Here is a 15209-nt window from a genome sequence, read left to right on the forward strand (position 1 = left end):
TTTGTTCACATACCACCCCCTGACCCTCATCATGCTGGCAAGGATCCTAGAAAGAAGTGGATGGCCTCGAGGTCATCATAGAAACCAGTGTAATCACAAGAGAGAGAGATGTACAGGATTGAGATTTATAAACTTTGGTGGGAGAAAACAATTCTCAGGGCTGCCAGTGTGTGAGCAAAGAATTATAAAGCAACCCAAAAGTGCTGCTCCACAAATTTGTGGATGGAGGAATGAATGAAGGGGAAGAATTCATGTGTGAAGGGCAAGATAAACGTAATGATTGAAAAAGAGCGTCAATATGACAGATTAGTATAAAAACACCTCAGAAATAGTGGAGTTAAATGAGAGCAGGATCTCTCCACATTAAAAAATATGATGAAAATGCTTTTATTTTTTATTTTTATTTTTATTATTTTTTTTGAGACAGCGGGCTAGAGTGGCGTGGCATCGGCCTAGCTCACAGCAACCTCAAAGTCCTGGACTCAAGCAATCCTCCTGCCTCAGCCTGTCAAGTGCCCGGGAGTACAGGCATGCGCCAATATGCCTGGCTAATTTTTTCCTATATATTTTTAGTTGTCCTGATAATTTCTCTCTATTTTTAGTAGAGTGGGGCTCTTGCTCTTGCTGAGGCTGGTCTGGAACTCCTGAGCTCAGAGGATCCACCAGCCCTGGACTCCCAGAGTGCTAGATGGAAATGCTTTTAAATGCAAATTAAGACTGGGGAGGTGGGGTGGGAGGGGATGGAGGTATGACTGCATGGTGAGTGCCAGGCACTCTGTCTGGAGAATGGACACGCTTGAGGTTCTGACTCAGGGGGATGGGCGGGACATGGACAATGTATATAACCTGAACTTATGTACCCCCATGATGAGCCGAAATAAAAAAAAAATAAATAAAATAAAAATAAATGCAAATTAAGAAACGAGAGGCAGTCAGTGCAAAAGATTCTTCAGAATGACATATCCCTGATGTTAATGAAGGACTGAAAGAGAGTTTGAGATGATTGTCATGAACATTAATCAGCTGGGCATTTTAAAATTGCTAGAAGAGGATAATTTGAATGTTGCTAGCATATAGAAAAGAGAATCATTTAAGGTTCTACTAAAATGAATGTTTCAAATTATCACATGTTAGTCCTCATATGTGTACACCTAGTGAGCATCAATTAGAATCCATGTGGGAAGTAAGGAAAATTTAATCCTCACTTCCTTTCAATTTAGTAAAGTGATGTCTTGTATTGAATCTAGTAAAATCTGTGTCCTACGTGATGCAAAGTAGTTTTGACTCTTTTGTTTCTTGGTAAACGTGTCCAACTTAGTGTTCAGTCATTCCATCAGTTACCTAAGTAATTTATCTTATTGTTTGATATAATCTTGGTGGCTGTTTTAGATCTTTTGGAGAATAAGGAGAGAGAAATAAATAAGCCTTTGATTGGATATCTTTGTTAACGAAAATTGAAATGTGAGGTTATATACAGGAGGTTCTCAGTCTGTTTCGATGAAATCAGAGAAGCAATTTTGACCCACAACCCTCTTAGAGAAATCAGTGCAGCGATTATTTCTTTCTGGAGTTACTCTGATCTGTCTTGTGGCAATAATATCGGTACCTAACGGCCACCTGTATGTACACATGCCACGTGAACGTAAACAGAATGGTCGATTGCTTGCTCACATAAACTACCTTTTATCACAGAAACATGCTGAAGGCATGGTTTCCAAAGGAGTATAGAAAATCATCTCTGGGCGATGATTTTTTAATTTTAAAAATATCTGGCGCTAAGGGCATGATTTATATTGTTCCCGGGAAGCTTTGTGAACTTTCGTATTCACAGTTGTTCCACCTGGCCTGTACAGTCATTCATCTCTGAAACTGAGGAACCCTGTACATTTGACATTTCAGTCAAATTCTTCTGTCTTCCTAGGCACATTGGGTCCCCCTTGACAGTCGTAGGTGTACCTGAAGGTTTTTAATCTTCAACGTGGATAGTCCTGGCTTTACTTTTCTTCATACTAGATGCTCTCTCCCACTCTTAATTACTACCCTATCTGGCATAAAGCGGAAATTAGAGCTATTAGTATGTCCTCTACCGGGGCAGAAGGAAAAGCACGTGAAATTCAACATAGAGTATTAAGTTTCCTTCTTACATTATAGTAGCACTTAAAGATGCCTCCTAATTCTGTAATCACACAAATGGAGAAGGAGGTCTTCTACAGTTTAACACTCATCAGGTAAATTTTTACAAAGGAATCCTCTTGAACTGGCATTTTGAAACGGTGTTGTAGAATTCAGCCATTTCGTTTCATTTCATTGAAACATGCACATCCCGGCAATTTTCTGGAAGTAAATATTTGCGTATATAAATAAAAGTATATTTCATATCCTTGAATCAAACACTGAGTTCTGTAATTGAAAAATTGCATCCCGTCTCTTATTTCCCTCCTCTCCTTATCCTTCTAGAATTAGCGAGTTCTTTCTATGTTTGCCTTATTGAATTCTGCCACTTTTGTATGGTTTTCAAATATTTACCTTCATAACTCCAGATAATTTTCCCAAGTAAGCTTACCGATTCCTACGCCCAGTGTGTTTACCCAGCTCTGTGTTGTGCATCACGTCCACTGGGTGCCTCAGCTTTAACGCATTGCCAGGTGAAGCTGTCCTTGACCCTTGTCTGAGTCTTCCTGACTGTCCGTAATATACTCCGACATCTGGCTTCTTCACTCCAGTAAACAACAACGAATAAATAGCAGTGAAAGACTCAAGCAGGAACAGTCCAGCTCTCCAGTCCTCCCCCCAGTCGCCAAATCTGTCATTCACCAAGTTCTGTATCTGCTACCTGCACACCATTTTTCCTATCTTATTACGCTTACTCACTCTCTGACTTATGATGATGGAAGACTGTTTTCTGGATTCCCGCCCCCCCCACCCCCGCTTGCTAAGTTCATTTAGCTTTCCATCGCTGCCTGGGTGACCTTTCAAAATATATTTGTGAAGATGTAAGTCATCTCCTCATTGAGGGGATGCTCATTCTATGACTGATTCTCCCGTTTTCCCTCTCCATCCCGCTTCCTATAGCTGTTTTGCAGTTTTACCACATTATTTTGCTTCCCCTATTTGCCTGGTTGCTTCCTTGTCCTTGGGCTGATCTCACATGTCAAGAAATTCTTCACACCTTCGGTCTGTATTTTGTGTGCCCTTCAAAATCCATTCCTCTATTTGTAGCGTTTCTGGAGTTTCCCAGTTAGAACGGACTGTTCGCTCCTTTGTGCCCTCACTAGACTTTGTTCAGTCCGTTTGTCGAACTGGTGACTTAGTGACTTACCCATTTGTCTTCTTATTTGCTTCCGTACATCTCAAGTCCCGCTTGAATATCAGGCAGAATCTGCCTTCTGTTTATATGTTCCGCTTTGTCCCAGAATGTTGCCCATGATTTGGCAGACACAGTGACTGTGTATTATCTGACTGAGTGAGTGGGTGAGTGAGAGAATAAATACAATGTGTTCTGAAGTGCGTTTCTTTTTTTTTTTTTTTTTTTTACAGGAGGAGACAACAAAGCCAGCAGGTTTCAGAGAGGAAAATGGTATGAGTATTATTGAAAATGCTCCACGAGAGCAAAAAAGTAATGTCAGTTATACTGTAACGCGTGAAAATAGCAGAAGCGGTAAATCAGTGAATATCTCTGAGATTTTTCCATGCGTAAATACTGTTATAAAGGCACCAGTTAACGTATGTGGTTTCAAATGTAACCACCATTTCCTGTAATTAGTTTTCTTTTCTTGTATTCCTTCATACGGCCTAGCTTTTGTTCTTTTAATCTGCATCAATTCTGAAATAATTTTTTGCTATTAATTTTATTGCATCTAAATAAAAGTGAATGGCAGTAGACTTGTGTAGGTATTTGAAACATACAGTCACACATGTTCTCATAAATGACTCTGTGAATGACATTTTACAGCTAAGATGTCCTTGTTAACGTCTGGACCGAAGGAACAGGAAGCGTCGTCACCTTGGGATTGGGATTCGGAGGTACTGTGTTTTGTTGTTGTTGTTGTTATGCTGTTAAAATCTAAGCATTGAGTGAAGTTAAAATCCAAGAAGGGGTAGTGTGATGTCACAGTCTGACCTCTGCATTTGCATAAAAGGGCTGATCATCTTACCATTTTCAGCTTATAATGGTGTGCTAAGGACATGACAGCTGTACAGTATAATTCTGCTCGTTTGCTGCATTTTTTTCAGAGGCCATCATACTGTAGGGTAAAAAAATAAGGCTTAGAAGTGGGAAAGAATCAATTTGGGCTTTGAAGTATGTTGACCTACAAGCTAAAGAATTCTTCCGGGTCAAGCCGTGGCCAAATGTTAAATTGCATGGTACATGTGAACGTGTGAAAGTCCAATGACATTCAAAGAGAAAGAGTTTGGAGTAGCATGTTTTGGAAGCTGGAATTAACAAAGATAGTGCCTGAAACCTGAAGATTTTAAAATGTTGGATAGTCAAGTCAAGATGTTGAGGAAACAGGAGATGGAAAAGTGTGGGGAATAGTAAATACGTGAGAGTTTAATAACAGCAATTCTATTTAGTGATATTTTGATGAGTAGAATTTGTTTTCAAAAACAAAATGCGCTAAATATATTTGTGGCTGCTGTGCTTTTACAAGGGTAGGTAGGAACTAGTGACGCCGTATATAGTAAGGGGACAGCTGTGGAAAGAGCTTGACCTCTTAGATAGAAGCAGCTGCTGCACAGTGGTACCTGGACGGAGGAGAAGTCAGGTGACATGTTAGCATCCTGGTTATGTCACTGATTACACTAGGCATGAAATCTGCAGGAACTGCCAGGGCTGTGCCAGCAGCGGTGGACAGAAGAGGGAGGGAGGAGCAAGATGAGAAGGGTCTAAAAGAATGAGACCTGCCATTCTTGACACCTGTGTCTCAAGGAGCCCTTCTGGGATTCGGTGCTGTCCTCTCACATGTAGGCAGCCTGCCCAGAATGTGCCAGCTGTGAGATCGCTCAGGTCCCCGAGATTCACTGGTGCCCTCTGGCTGCTGCAGTCTGAGTGGGTTGTGTAGCACATTTGTGTCGGTTCCAGTGAAATGAGAAACTGAAGGGCTGAAGCTCCCTGGGCAGCACAGAGGCACACAATGGGTGCGAAAGCAGTATGGTGCCCACCAGGTGGGCTGTGGTCTGTGGGGAGGGAGAAGGACCTCCAGGGTGCCAGCGGCCTTGGGCTCTGTGCTCAGGAAGCTCCCAGTTCCCTGAGGGCAGCAGCGCTTGGGCTCCTGAGGACAGGGGGGCTGTCTGACAGTTTGGGGGCCTGCAGACTGCCAGAGGTGTGAGGGGAAGAAACACAAAACTCCCCAACTACCCTTTCCCTGGGGCTCCCAGGTCCTCCGGGGTCTCTCTCTGCCAGAATGTTGCTCTTTCCTGTTCTGCCCTGCGACTTCTTCCCGTGGGATCTGTGGTGGGTTCTGGCACTGTGTCCTTAGAATTACACCTGGGGTGTGCCTTACCATCTGAGACTTTCTGTTCTTCCTCGTAGGATCCGGTGCCCGATATCTGTAGTCAGCCATTCTGCCCGTATTCCCCTCTGTGCTCTTTCTAGTGAGGGTTTCTGAAGATATCTTTAAGACATGATATCATTACAAGCCGCACATTACTGTTTGGAATTCTCATTACCCATTTTTTTTTTTTTTCTCCTAGGAGAAACTGATGGAATGTTTCTGTTTCTATTTTTCTCTTTTCGTATTTATAAGTTTACAGCTTTCAGATAGTGGTATGTGACCGTGTTTCACTACTTGAATGCCTCATTTTGTAGCAATAAATTAAGGTCTACAAAAGTGGAGACAAAAAGTAACTGTCACGTAAATGTCAGTCAGTATGATTGTGGATGTGCTATGAACAGAAGTCTCTGTTATAGATCTTATTGTGCTGAATGTCTTTTCTTTTCTTTCTTGATTTACGTTCATAATTGAGTGGAAATGTTTCTTGTTTTTGTTTGTGTGTTCATCCATGTGCCCGCAGCTTTTGAAATGGTTTTACACCCACCTAAATTTTCCTTGCAGGAGACGTTTCTTCAGTGTCTGTCTCTTCATTCCCTCTCTGCCTCCGTATTTAGGTACAGGTTTCTTTGTAGTAGCTATGTGTGCCTTTCTTTCATCCATCAGTGCCACATGAGCTTCATTCCTGTTTATTTCTCTCTTTCTTGCAAAGACCTGGGTGGGCACAATCATTTCTCTGTAGCCTTTTGTCAAACAGGATAGAAGTGTCTTATACTACTTTTAATCTCCATCCTTTTAGGTAAGGTACTAGTAAAAACTAAACTCCCACGTATTCATGGGCAAGAGATAATTCATACAAATATAAATCACGTGGATGGATGTAAAAATATAACACATGATGAGTGCAAGTTCCTTAATGTTAGTTGTTTCAGAAATGCTCTCAACTATGTCGGAAACTTATTGTCCTAGGTTATTCTGGTTAAGAAAATACTCAAAATGAATCATAGTGTTTGTATAGTAATGAAGTAGGGATGAGGGGGATAATATTTTGAGGACATCTGTATCAGCTCCCATAACGCTCTCCCCACATGAAGATATGTGTTAAATAATGACAGAATTGAGTGTTGGGTCTACATTCAAGTGATTCCACAATCTGTGCACGTTGTGTTGATTCGTCTGGTAATGGTGAACATTACACTTGAGTTACCCGTGTTGATACTCATTTTTATTAAGGCTTCTGTTCTTCGTTCTAGAATGTTGCACAACCAGGATTGACGAAGCCAATGGCCACTTCTCAGCACATCACGAAAAGTGGTAAGCTATTTCAAGACTGCCTATATTGTGTTATTCTTTGTTAAGTAATTACACATATTTTCATGTACTCTTTATTTTTGCAGTACTAAAAGGCAAATATAATGGTGTGGGAACAGAAAAGGAAACCATGTTACAGGACGGTATTTCTCATCACCGAGATGTGGTTGAAAGCCTTCCGACGTCAGTCAGAGTCCAGGGCTTTCATGCTCGTTTCGTTGACACACATGGCCCTGGTCTGCAACCTGTCTTGATGTCTTCAGCTGAGGAAGGTCACACAGAGGTAAGTTAGTTGAAGGAACCACAACCACAAAAACCCCTTCTTTTCCCCACGCTTTGTTCACATACCACCCCCTGACCCTCATCATGCTGACAAGGATCCTAGAAAGAAGTGGATGGCCTCAAGGTCATCATAGAAACCAGTGTAATCACAAGAGAGAGAGATGTACAGGATTGAGATTTATAAACTTTGGTGGGAGAAAACTATTCTCAGGGCCGCCAGTGTGTGAGCAAAGAATTAGAAAGCAACCCAAAAGTGCTGCTCCACAAACATGTGGGTGGAGGAATGAATGAAGGGGAAGAATTCATGTGCGAAGGGCAAGATAAACGTAATGATTGAAAAAGAGCGTCAATATGACAGATTAGTAGAAAAACACCTCAGAAATAGTGGAGTTAAATGAGAGCAGGATCTCTCCACATTAAAAAATATGATGAAAATGCTTTTATTTTTTATTTTTATTTTTATTATTTTTTTTGAGACAGCGGGCTAGAGTGGCGTGGCATCGGCCTAGCTCACAGCAACCTCAAAGTCCTGGACTCAAGCAATCCTCCTGCCTCAGCCTGTCAAGTGCCCGGGAGTACAGGCATGCGCCAATATGCCTGGCTAATTTTTTCCTATATATTTTTAGTTGTCCTGCTAATTTCTCTCTATTTTTAGTAGAGAGGGGGTCTTGCTCTTGCTCAGGCTGGTCTGGAACTCCTGAGCTCAGAGGATCCACCAGCCCTGGACTCCCAGAGTGCTAGATGGAAATGCTTTTAAATGCAAATTAAGACTTGGGGAGGTGGGGTGGGAGGGGATGGAGGTATGACTGCATGGTGAGTGCCAGGCACTCTGTCTGGAGAATGGACAGGCTTGAGGCTCTGACTCAGGGGGATGGGCGGGACATGGACAATGTATATAACCTGAACTTATGTACCCCCATGATGAGCCGAAATAAAAAAAAAATAAATAAAAATAAAAATAAATGCAAATTAAGAAACGAGAGGCAGTCAGTGCAAAAGATTCTTCAGAATGACATATCCCTGATGTTAATGAAGGACTGAAAGAGAGTTTGAGATGATTGTCATGAACATTAATCAGCTGGGCATTTTAAAATTGCTAGAAGAGGATAATTTGAATGTTGCTAGCATATAGAAAAGAGAATCATTTAAGGTTCTACTACAATGAATGTTTCAAATTATCACATGTTAGTCCTCATATGTGTACACCTAGTGAGCATCAATTAGAATCCATGTGGGAAGTAAGGAAACTTTAATCCTCACTTCCTTTCAATTTAGTAAAGTGATGTCTTGTATTGAATCTAGTAAAATCTGTGTCCTACGTGATGCAAAGTAGTTTTGACTCTTTTGTTTCTTGGTAAACGTGTCCAACTTAGTGTTCAGTCATTCCATCAGTTACCTAAGTAATTTATCTTATTGTTTGATATAATCTTGGTGGCTGTTTTAGATCTTTTGGAGAATAAGGAGAGAGAAATAAATCAGCCTTTGATTGGATATCTTTGTTAACGAAAATTGAAATGTGAGGTTATATACAGGAGGTTCTCAGTCTGTTTCGATGAAATCAGAGAAGCAATTTTGAGCCACAACCCTCTTAGAGAAATAAATGCAGCGATTATTTCTTTCTGGAGTTACTCTGATCTATCTTGTGGCAATAATATCGGTACCTAACGGCCACCTGTATGTACACATGCCACGTGAACGTAAACAGAATTGTCGATTGCTTGCTCACATAAACTACCTTTTATCACAGAAACATGCTGAAGGCATGGTTTCCAAAGGAGTATACAAAATCATCTCTGAGCGATGATTTTTTAATTTTAAAAATATCTCCCTGTAAGGGCACGCTTTATATTGTTCCCGGGAAGCTTTGTGAACTTTCGTATTCGCAGTTGTTCCACCTGGCCTGTACAGTCATTCATCTCTAAAACTGAGGAACCCTGTACATTTGACATTTCAGTCAAATTCTTCTGTCTTCCTAGGAACATTGGGTCCCCCTTGACAATCGTAGATGTACCTGAAGGTTTTTAATCTTCAACGTGGATAATCATGGCTTTACTGTTCTTCATACTAGATGCTCCATCCCACTCTTAACTACTACCCTATCTGGCATAAAGCGGAAATTACAGCTATTAGTATGTCCTTTACCGGGGCAGACGGAAAAGCACGTGAAATTCAACATAGAGTATTATGTTTCCTTCTTACATTATAGTAGCACTTAAAGATGCCTCCTAATTCTGTAATCACACAAATGGAGAAGGAGGTCTTCTTCAGTTTAACACTCAACAGATAAATTTTTACAAAGGAATCCTCTTGAACTGGCATTTTGAAACAGTGCTGTAGAATTCAGCCATTTCATTTCATTTCATTGAAACATGCATATCCCGGCAATTTTCTGGAAGTAAATATTTGCGTATATAAATAAAAGTATATTTCATATCCTTGAATCAAACACTGAGTTCTGTAATTGAAAAATTGCATCCCGTCTCTTATTTCCCTCCTCTCCTTATCCTTCTAGAATTAGCGAGTTCTTTCTATGTTTGCCTTATTGAATTCTATCACTTTTGTATGGTTTTCAAATATTTACCTTCATAACTCCAGATAATTTTCCCGAGTAAGCTTACCGATTCCTACGCCCAGTGTGTTTACCCAGCTCTGTGTTGTGCATCACGTCCACTTGGTGCCTCAGCTTTGACGCCTTGCCAGGTGAAGCTGTCCTTGACCCTTGTCTGAGTCTTCCTGACTGTCCGTAATATACTCCGACATCTGGCTTCTTCACCCCAGTAAACAACCCCGAATAAATAGCAGTGAAAGACTCAAGCAGGAACAGTCCAGCTCTCCAGTCCTCCCCCCAGTCGCCAAATCTGTCATTCACCAAGTTCTGTATCTGCTACCTGCTCACCATTTGTCCTATCTTATTACGCTTACTCACTCTCTGACTTATGATGATGGAAGACTGTTTTCTGGATTCCCGCCCCCCCACCCCCGCTTGGTAAGTTCATTTAGCTTTCCATCGCTGCCTGGGTGACCTTTCAAAATATATTTGTGAAGATGTAAGTCATCTCCTCATTGAGGGGATGCTCATTCCATGACTGATTCTCCCGTTTTCCCTCTCCATCCCGTTTCCTATAGCTGTTTTGCAGTTTTACCACATTATTTTGCTTCCCCTATTTGCCTGGTTGCTTCCTTGTCCTCGTGCTGATCCCACATGTCAAGAAATTCTTCACACCTTCGGTCTGTATTTTGTGTGCCTTTCAAAATCCATTCCTCTCTTTGTAGCGTTTCTGGAGTTTCCCAGTTAGAACGGACTGCTCTCTCCTTTATGCCCTCACTAGACTTTGTTCAGTCCATTTGTCGAACTGGTGACTTAGTGACTTACCCATTTGTCTTCTCATTTGCTTCCGTACATCTCAAGTCCCGCTTGAATATCAGGCAGAATCTGCCTTCTGTTTATATGTTCCGCTTTGTCCCAGAATATTGCCATGATTTGGCAGACACAGTGACTGTGTGTTATCTGACTGAGTGAGTGGGTGAGAGAGAGAATAAATACAATGTGTTCTGAAGTGCGTTTCTTTTTTTATTTTTTTACAGGAGGAGACAACAAGGCCAGCAGGTTTAAGAGAGGAAAATGGTATGAGTGTTATTGAAAATGCTCCACGAGAGCAAAAAAGTAATGTCAGTTTTACTGTAACGCGTGAAAATAGCAGAAGCGGTAAATCAGTGAATATCTCTGAGATTTTTCCATGCGTAAATACTGTTATAAAGGCACCAGTTAACGTATGTGGTTTCAAATGTAACCACCATTTCCTCTAATTAGTTTTCTTTTCTTGTATTCCTTCAAACGGCCTAGCTTTTGTTCTTTTAATCTGCATCAATTCTGTAATAATTTTTTGCTATTAATTTTATTGCATCTAAATAAAAGTGAATGGCAGTAGACTTATGTAGGTATTTGAAACATACAGTCACACATGTTCTCATAAATGACTCTGTGAATGACATTTTACAGCTAAGATGTCCTTGTTAACTTCTGGACCGAAGGAAGAGGAAGCGTCGTCACCTTGGGATTGGGATTCGGAGGTACTGTGTTTTGTTGTTGTTGTTGTTATGCTGTTAAAATCTAAGCATTGAGTGAAGTTAAAATCCAAGAAGGGGTAGTGTGATGTCACAGTCTGACCTCTGCATTTGCATAAAAGGGCTGATCGTCTTACCATTTTCAGCTTATAATGGTGTGCTAAGGACATGACAGCTGTACAGTATAATTCTGCTCGTTTGCTGCATTTTTTTCAGAGGCCATCATACTGTAGGGTAAAAAAATAAGGCTTAGAAGTGGGAAAGAATCAATTTGGGCTTTGAAGTATGTTGACCTACAAGCTAAAGAATTCTTCCGGGTCAAGCCGTGGCCAAATGTTAAATTGCATGGTACATGTGAACGTGTGAAAGTCCAATGACATTCAAAGAGAAAGAGTTTGGAGTAGCATGTTTTGGAAGCTGGAATTAACAAAGATAGTGCCTGAAACCTGAAGATTTTAAAATGTTGGATAGTCAAGTCAAGATGTTGAGGAAACAGGAGATGGAAAAGTGTGGGGAATAGTAAATACGTGAGAGTTTAATAACAGCAATTCTATTTAGTGATATTTTGATGAGTAGAATTTGTTTTCAAAAACAAAATGCGCTAAATATATTTGTGGCTGCTGTGCTTTTACAAGGGTAGGTAGGAACTAGTGACGCCGTATATAGTAAGGGGACAGCTGTGGAAAGAGCTTGACCTCTTAGATAGAAGCAGCTGCTGCACAGTGGTACCTGGACGGAGGAGAAGTCAGGTGACATGTTAGCATCCTGGTTATGTCACTGATTACACTAGGCATGAAATCTGCAGGAACTGCCAGGGCTGTGCCAGCAGCGGTGGACAGAAGAGGGAGGGAGGAGCAAGATGAGAAGGGTCTAAAAGAATGAGACCTGCCATTCTTGACACCTGTGTCTCAAGGAGCCCTTCTGGGATTCGGTGCTGTCCTCTCACATGTAGGCAGCCTGCCCAGAATGTGCCAGCTGTGAGATCGCTCAGGTCCCCGAGATTCACTGGTGCCCTCTGGCTGCTGCAGTCTGAGTGGGTTGTGTAGCACATTTGTGTCGGTTCCAGTGAAATGAGAAACTGAAGGGCTGAAGCTCCCTGGGCAGCACAGAGGCACACAATGGGTGCGAAAGCAGTATGGTGCCCACCAGGTGGGCTGTGGTCTGTGGGGAGGGAGAAGGACCTCCAGGGTGCCAGCGGCCTTGTGCTCTGTGCTCAGGAAGCTCCCAGTTCCCTGAGGGCAGCAGCGCTTGGGCTCCTGAGGACAGAGGGGCTGTCTGACAGTTTGGGGGCCTGCAGACTGCCAGAGGTGTGAGGGGAGGAAAAACAAACCTCCCCACCTACCCTTTCCCTGGGGCTCCCAGGTCCTCCGGGGTCTCTCTCTGCCAGAATGTTGCTCTTTCCTGTTCTGCCCTGCGACTTCTTCCCGTGGGATCTGTGGTGGGTTCTGGCACTGTGTCCTTAGAATTACACCTGGGGTGTGCCTTACCATCTGAGACTTTCTGTTCTTCCTCGTAGGATCCGGTGCCCGATATCTGTAGTCAGCCATTCTGCCCGTATTCCCCTCTGTGCTCTTTCTAGTGAGGGTTTCTGAAGATATCTTTAAGACATGATATCATTACAAGCCGCACATTACTGTTTGGAATTCTCATTACCCATTTTTTTTTTTTTCTCCTAGGAGAAACTGATGGAATGTTTCTGTTTCTATTTTTCTCTTTTCGTATTTATAAGTTTACAGCTTTCAGATAGTGGTATGTGACCGTGTTTCACTACTTGAATGCCTCATTTTGTAGCAATAAATTAAGGTCTACAAAAGTGGAGACAAAAAGTAACTGTCACGTAAATGTCAGTCAGTATGATTGTGGATGTGCTATGAACAGAAGTCTCTGTTATAGATCTTATTGTGCTGAATGTCTTTTCTTTTCTTTCTTGATTTACGTTCATAATTGAGTGGAAATGTTTCTTGTTTTTGTTTGTGTGTTCATCCATGTGCCCGCAGCTTTTGAAATGGTTTTACACCCACCTAAATTTTCCTTGCAGGAGACGTTTCTTCAGTGTCTGTCTCTTCATTCCCTCTCTGCCTCCGTATTTAGGTACAGGTTTCTTTGTAGTAGCTATGTGTGCCTTTCTTTCATCCATCAGTGCCACATGAGCTTCATTCCTGTTTATTTCTCTCTTTCTTGCAAAGACCTGGGTGGGCACAATCATTTCTCTGTAGCCTTTTGTCAAACAGGATAGAAGTGTCTTATACTACTTTTAATCTCCATCCTTTTAGGTAAGGTACTAGTAAAAACTAAACTCCCACGTATTCATGGGCAAGAGATAATTCATACAAATATAAATCACGTGGATGGATGTAAAAATATAACACATGATGAGTGCAAGTTCCTTAATGTTAGTTGTTTCAGAAATGCTCTCAACTATGTCGGAAACTTATTGTCCTAGGTTATTCTGGTTAAGAAAATACTCAAAATGAATCATAGTGTTTGTATAGTAATGAAGTAGGGATGAGGGGGATAATATTTTGAGGACATCTGTATCAGCTCCCATAACGCTCTCCCCACATGAAGATATGTGTTAAATAATGACAGAATTGAGTGTTGGGTCTACATTCAAGTGATTCCACAATCTGTGCACGTTGTGTTGATTCGTCTGGTAATGGTGAACATTACACTTGAGTTACCCGTGTTGATACTCATTTTTATTAAGGCTTCTGTTCTTCGTTCTAGAATGTTGCACAACCAGGATTGACGAAGCCAATGGCCACTTCTCAGCACATCACGAAAAGTGGTAAGCTATTTCAAGACTGCCTATATTGTGTTATTCTTTGTTAAGTAATTACACATATTTTCATGTACTCTTTATTTTTGCAGTACTAAAAGGCAAATATAATGGTGTGGGAACAGAAAAGGAAACCATGTTACAGGACGGTATTTCTCATCACCGAGATGTGGTTGAAAGCCTTCCGACGTCAGTCAAAGTCCAGGGATTTCATGCTCGTTTCGTTGACACACATGGCCCTGGTCTGCAACCTGTCTTGATGTCTTCAGCTGAGGAAGGTCACACAGAGGTAAGTTAGTTGAAGGAACCACAACCACAAAAACCCCTTCTTTTCCCCACGCTTTGTTCACATACCACCCCCTGACCCTCATCATGCTGACAAGGATCCTAGAAAGAAGTGGATGGCCTCAAGGTCATCATAGAAACCAGTGTAATCACAAGAGAGAGAGATGTACAGGATTGAGATTTATAAACTTTGGTGGGAGAAAACTATTCTCAGGGCCGCCAGTGTGTGAGCAAAGAATTAGAAAGCAACCCAAAAGTGCTGCTCCACAAACATGTGGGTGGAGGAATGAATGAAGGGGAAGAATTCATGTGCGAAGGGCAAGATAAACGTAATGATTGAAAAAGAGCGTCAATATGACAGATTAGTAGAAAAACACCTCAGAAATAGTGGAGTTAAATGAGAGCAGGATCTCTCCACATTAAAAAATATGATGAAAATGCTTTTATTTTTTATTTTTATTTTTATTATTTTTTTTGAGACAGCGGGCTAGAGTGGCGTGGCATCGGCCTAGCTCACAGCAACCTCAAAGTCCTGGACTCAAGCAATCCTCCTGCCTCAGCCTGTCAAGTGCCCGGGAGTACAGGCATGCGCCAATATGCCTGGCTAATTTTTTCCTATATATTTTTAGTTGTCCTGCTAATTTCTCTCTATTTTTAGTAGAGAGGGGGTCTTGCTCTTGCTCAGGCTGGTCTGGAACTCCTGAGCTCAGAGGATCCACCAGCCCTGGACTCCCAGAGTGCTAGATGGAAATGCTTTTAAATGCAAATTAAGACTGGGGAGGTGGGGTGGGAGGGGATGGAGGTATGACTGCATGGTGAGTGCCAGGCACTCTGTCTGGAGAATGGACAGGCTTGAGGCTCTGACTCAGGGGGATGGGCGGGACATGGACAATGTATATAACCTGAACTTATGTACCCCCATGATGAGCCGAAATAAAAAAAAATAAATAAAAATAAAAATAAATGCAAATTAAGAAACGAGAGGCAGTCAGTGC

The sequence above is a fragment of the Lemur catta genome, chromosome 26 (genome assembly GCF_020740605.2).
Source record: "Lemur catta isolate mLemCat1 chromosome 26, mLemCat1.pri, whole genome shotgun sequence".
Lineage (NCBI taxonomy): Eukaryota > Metazoa > Chordata > Mammalia > Primates > Lemuridae > Lemur > Lemur catta.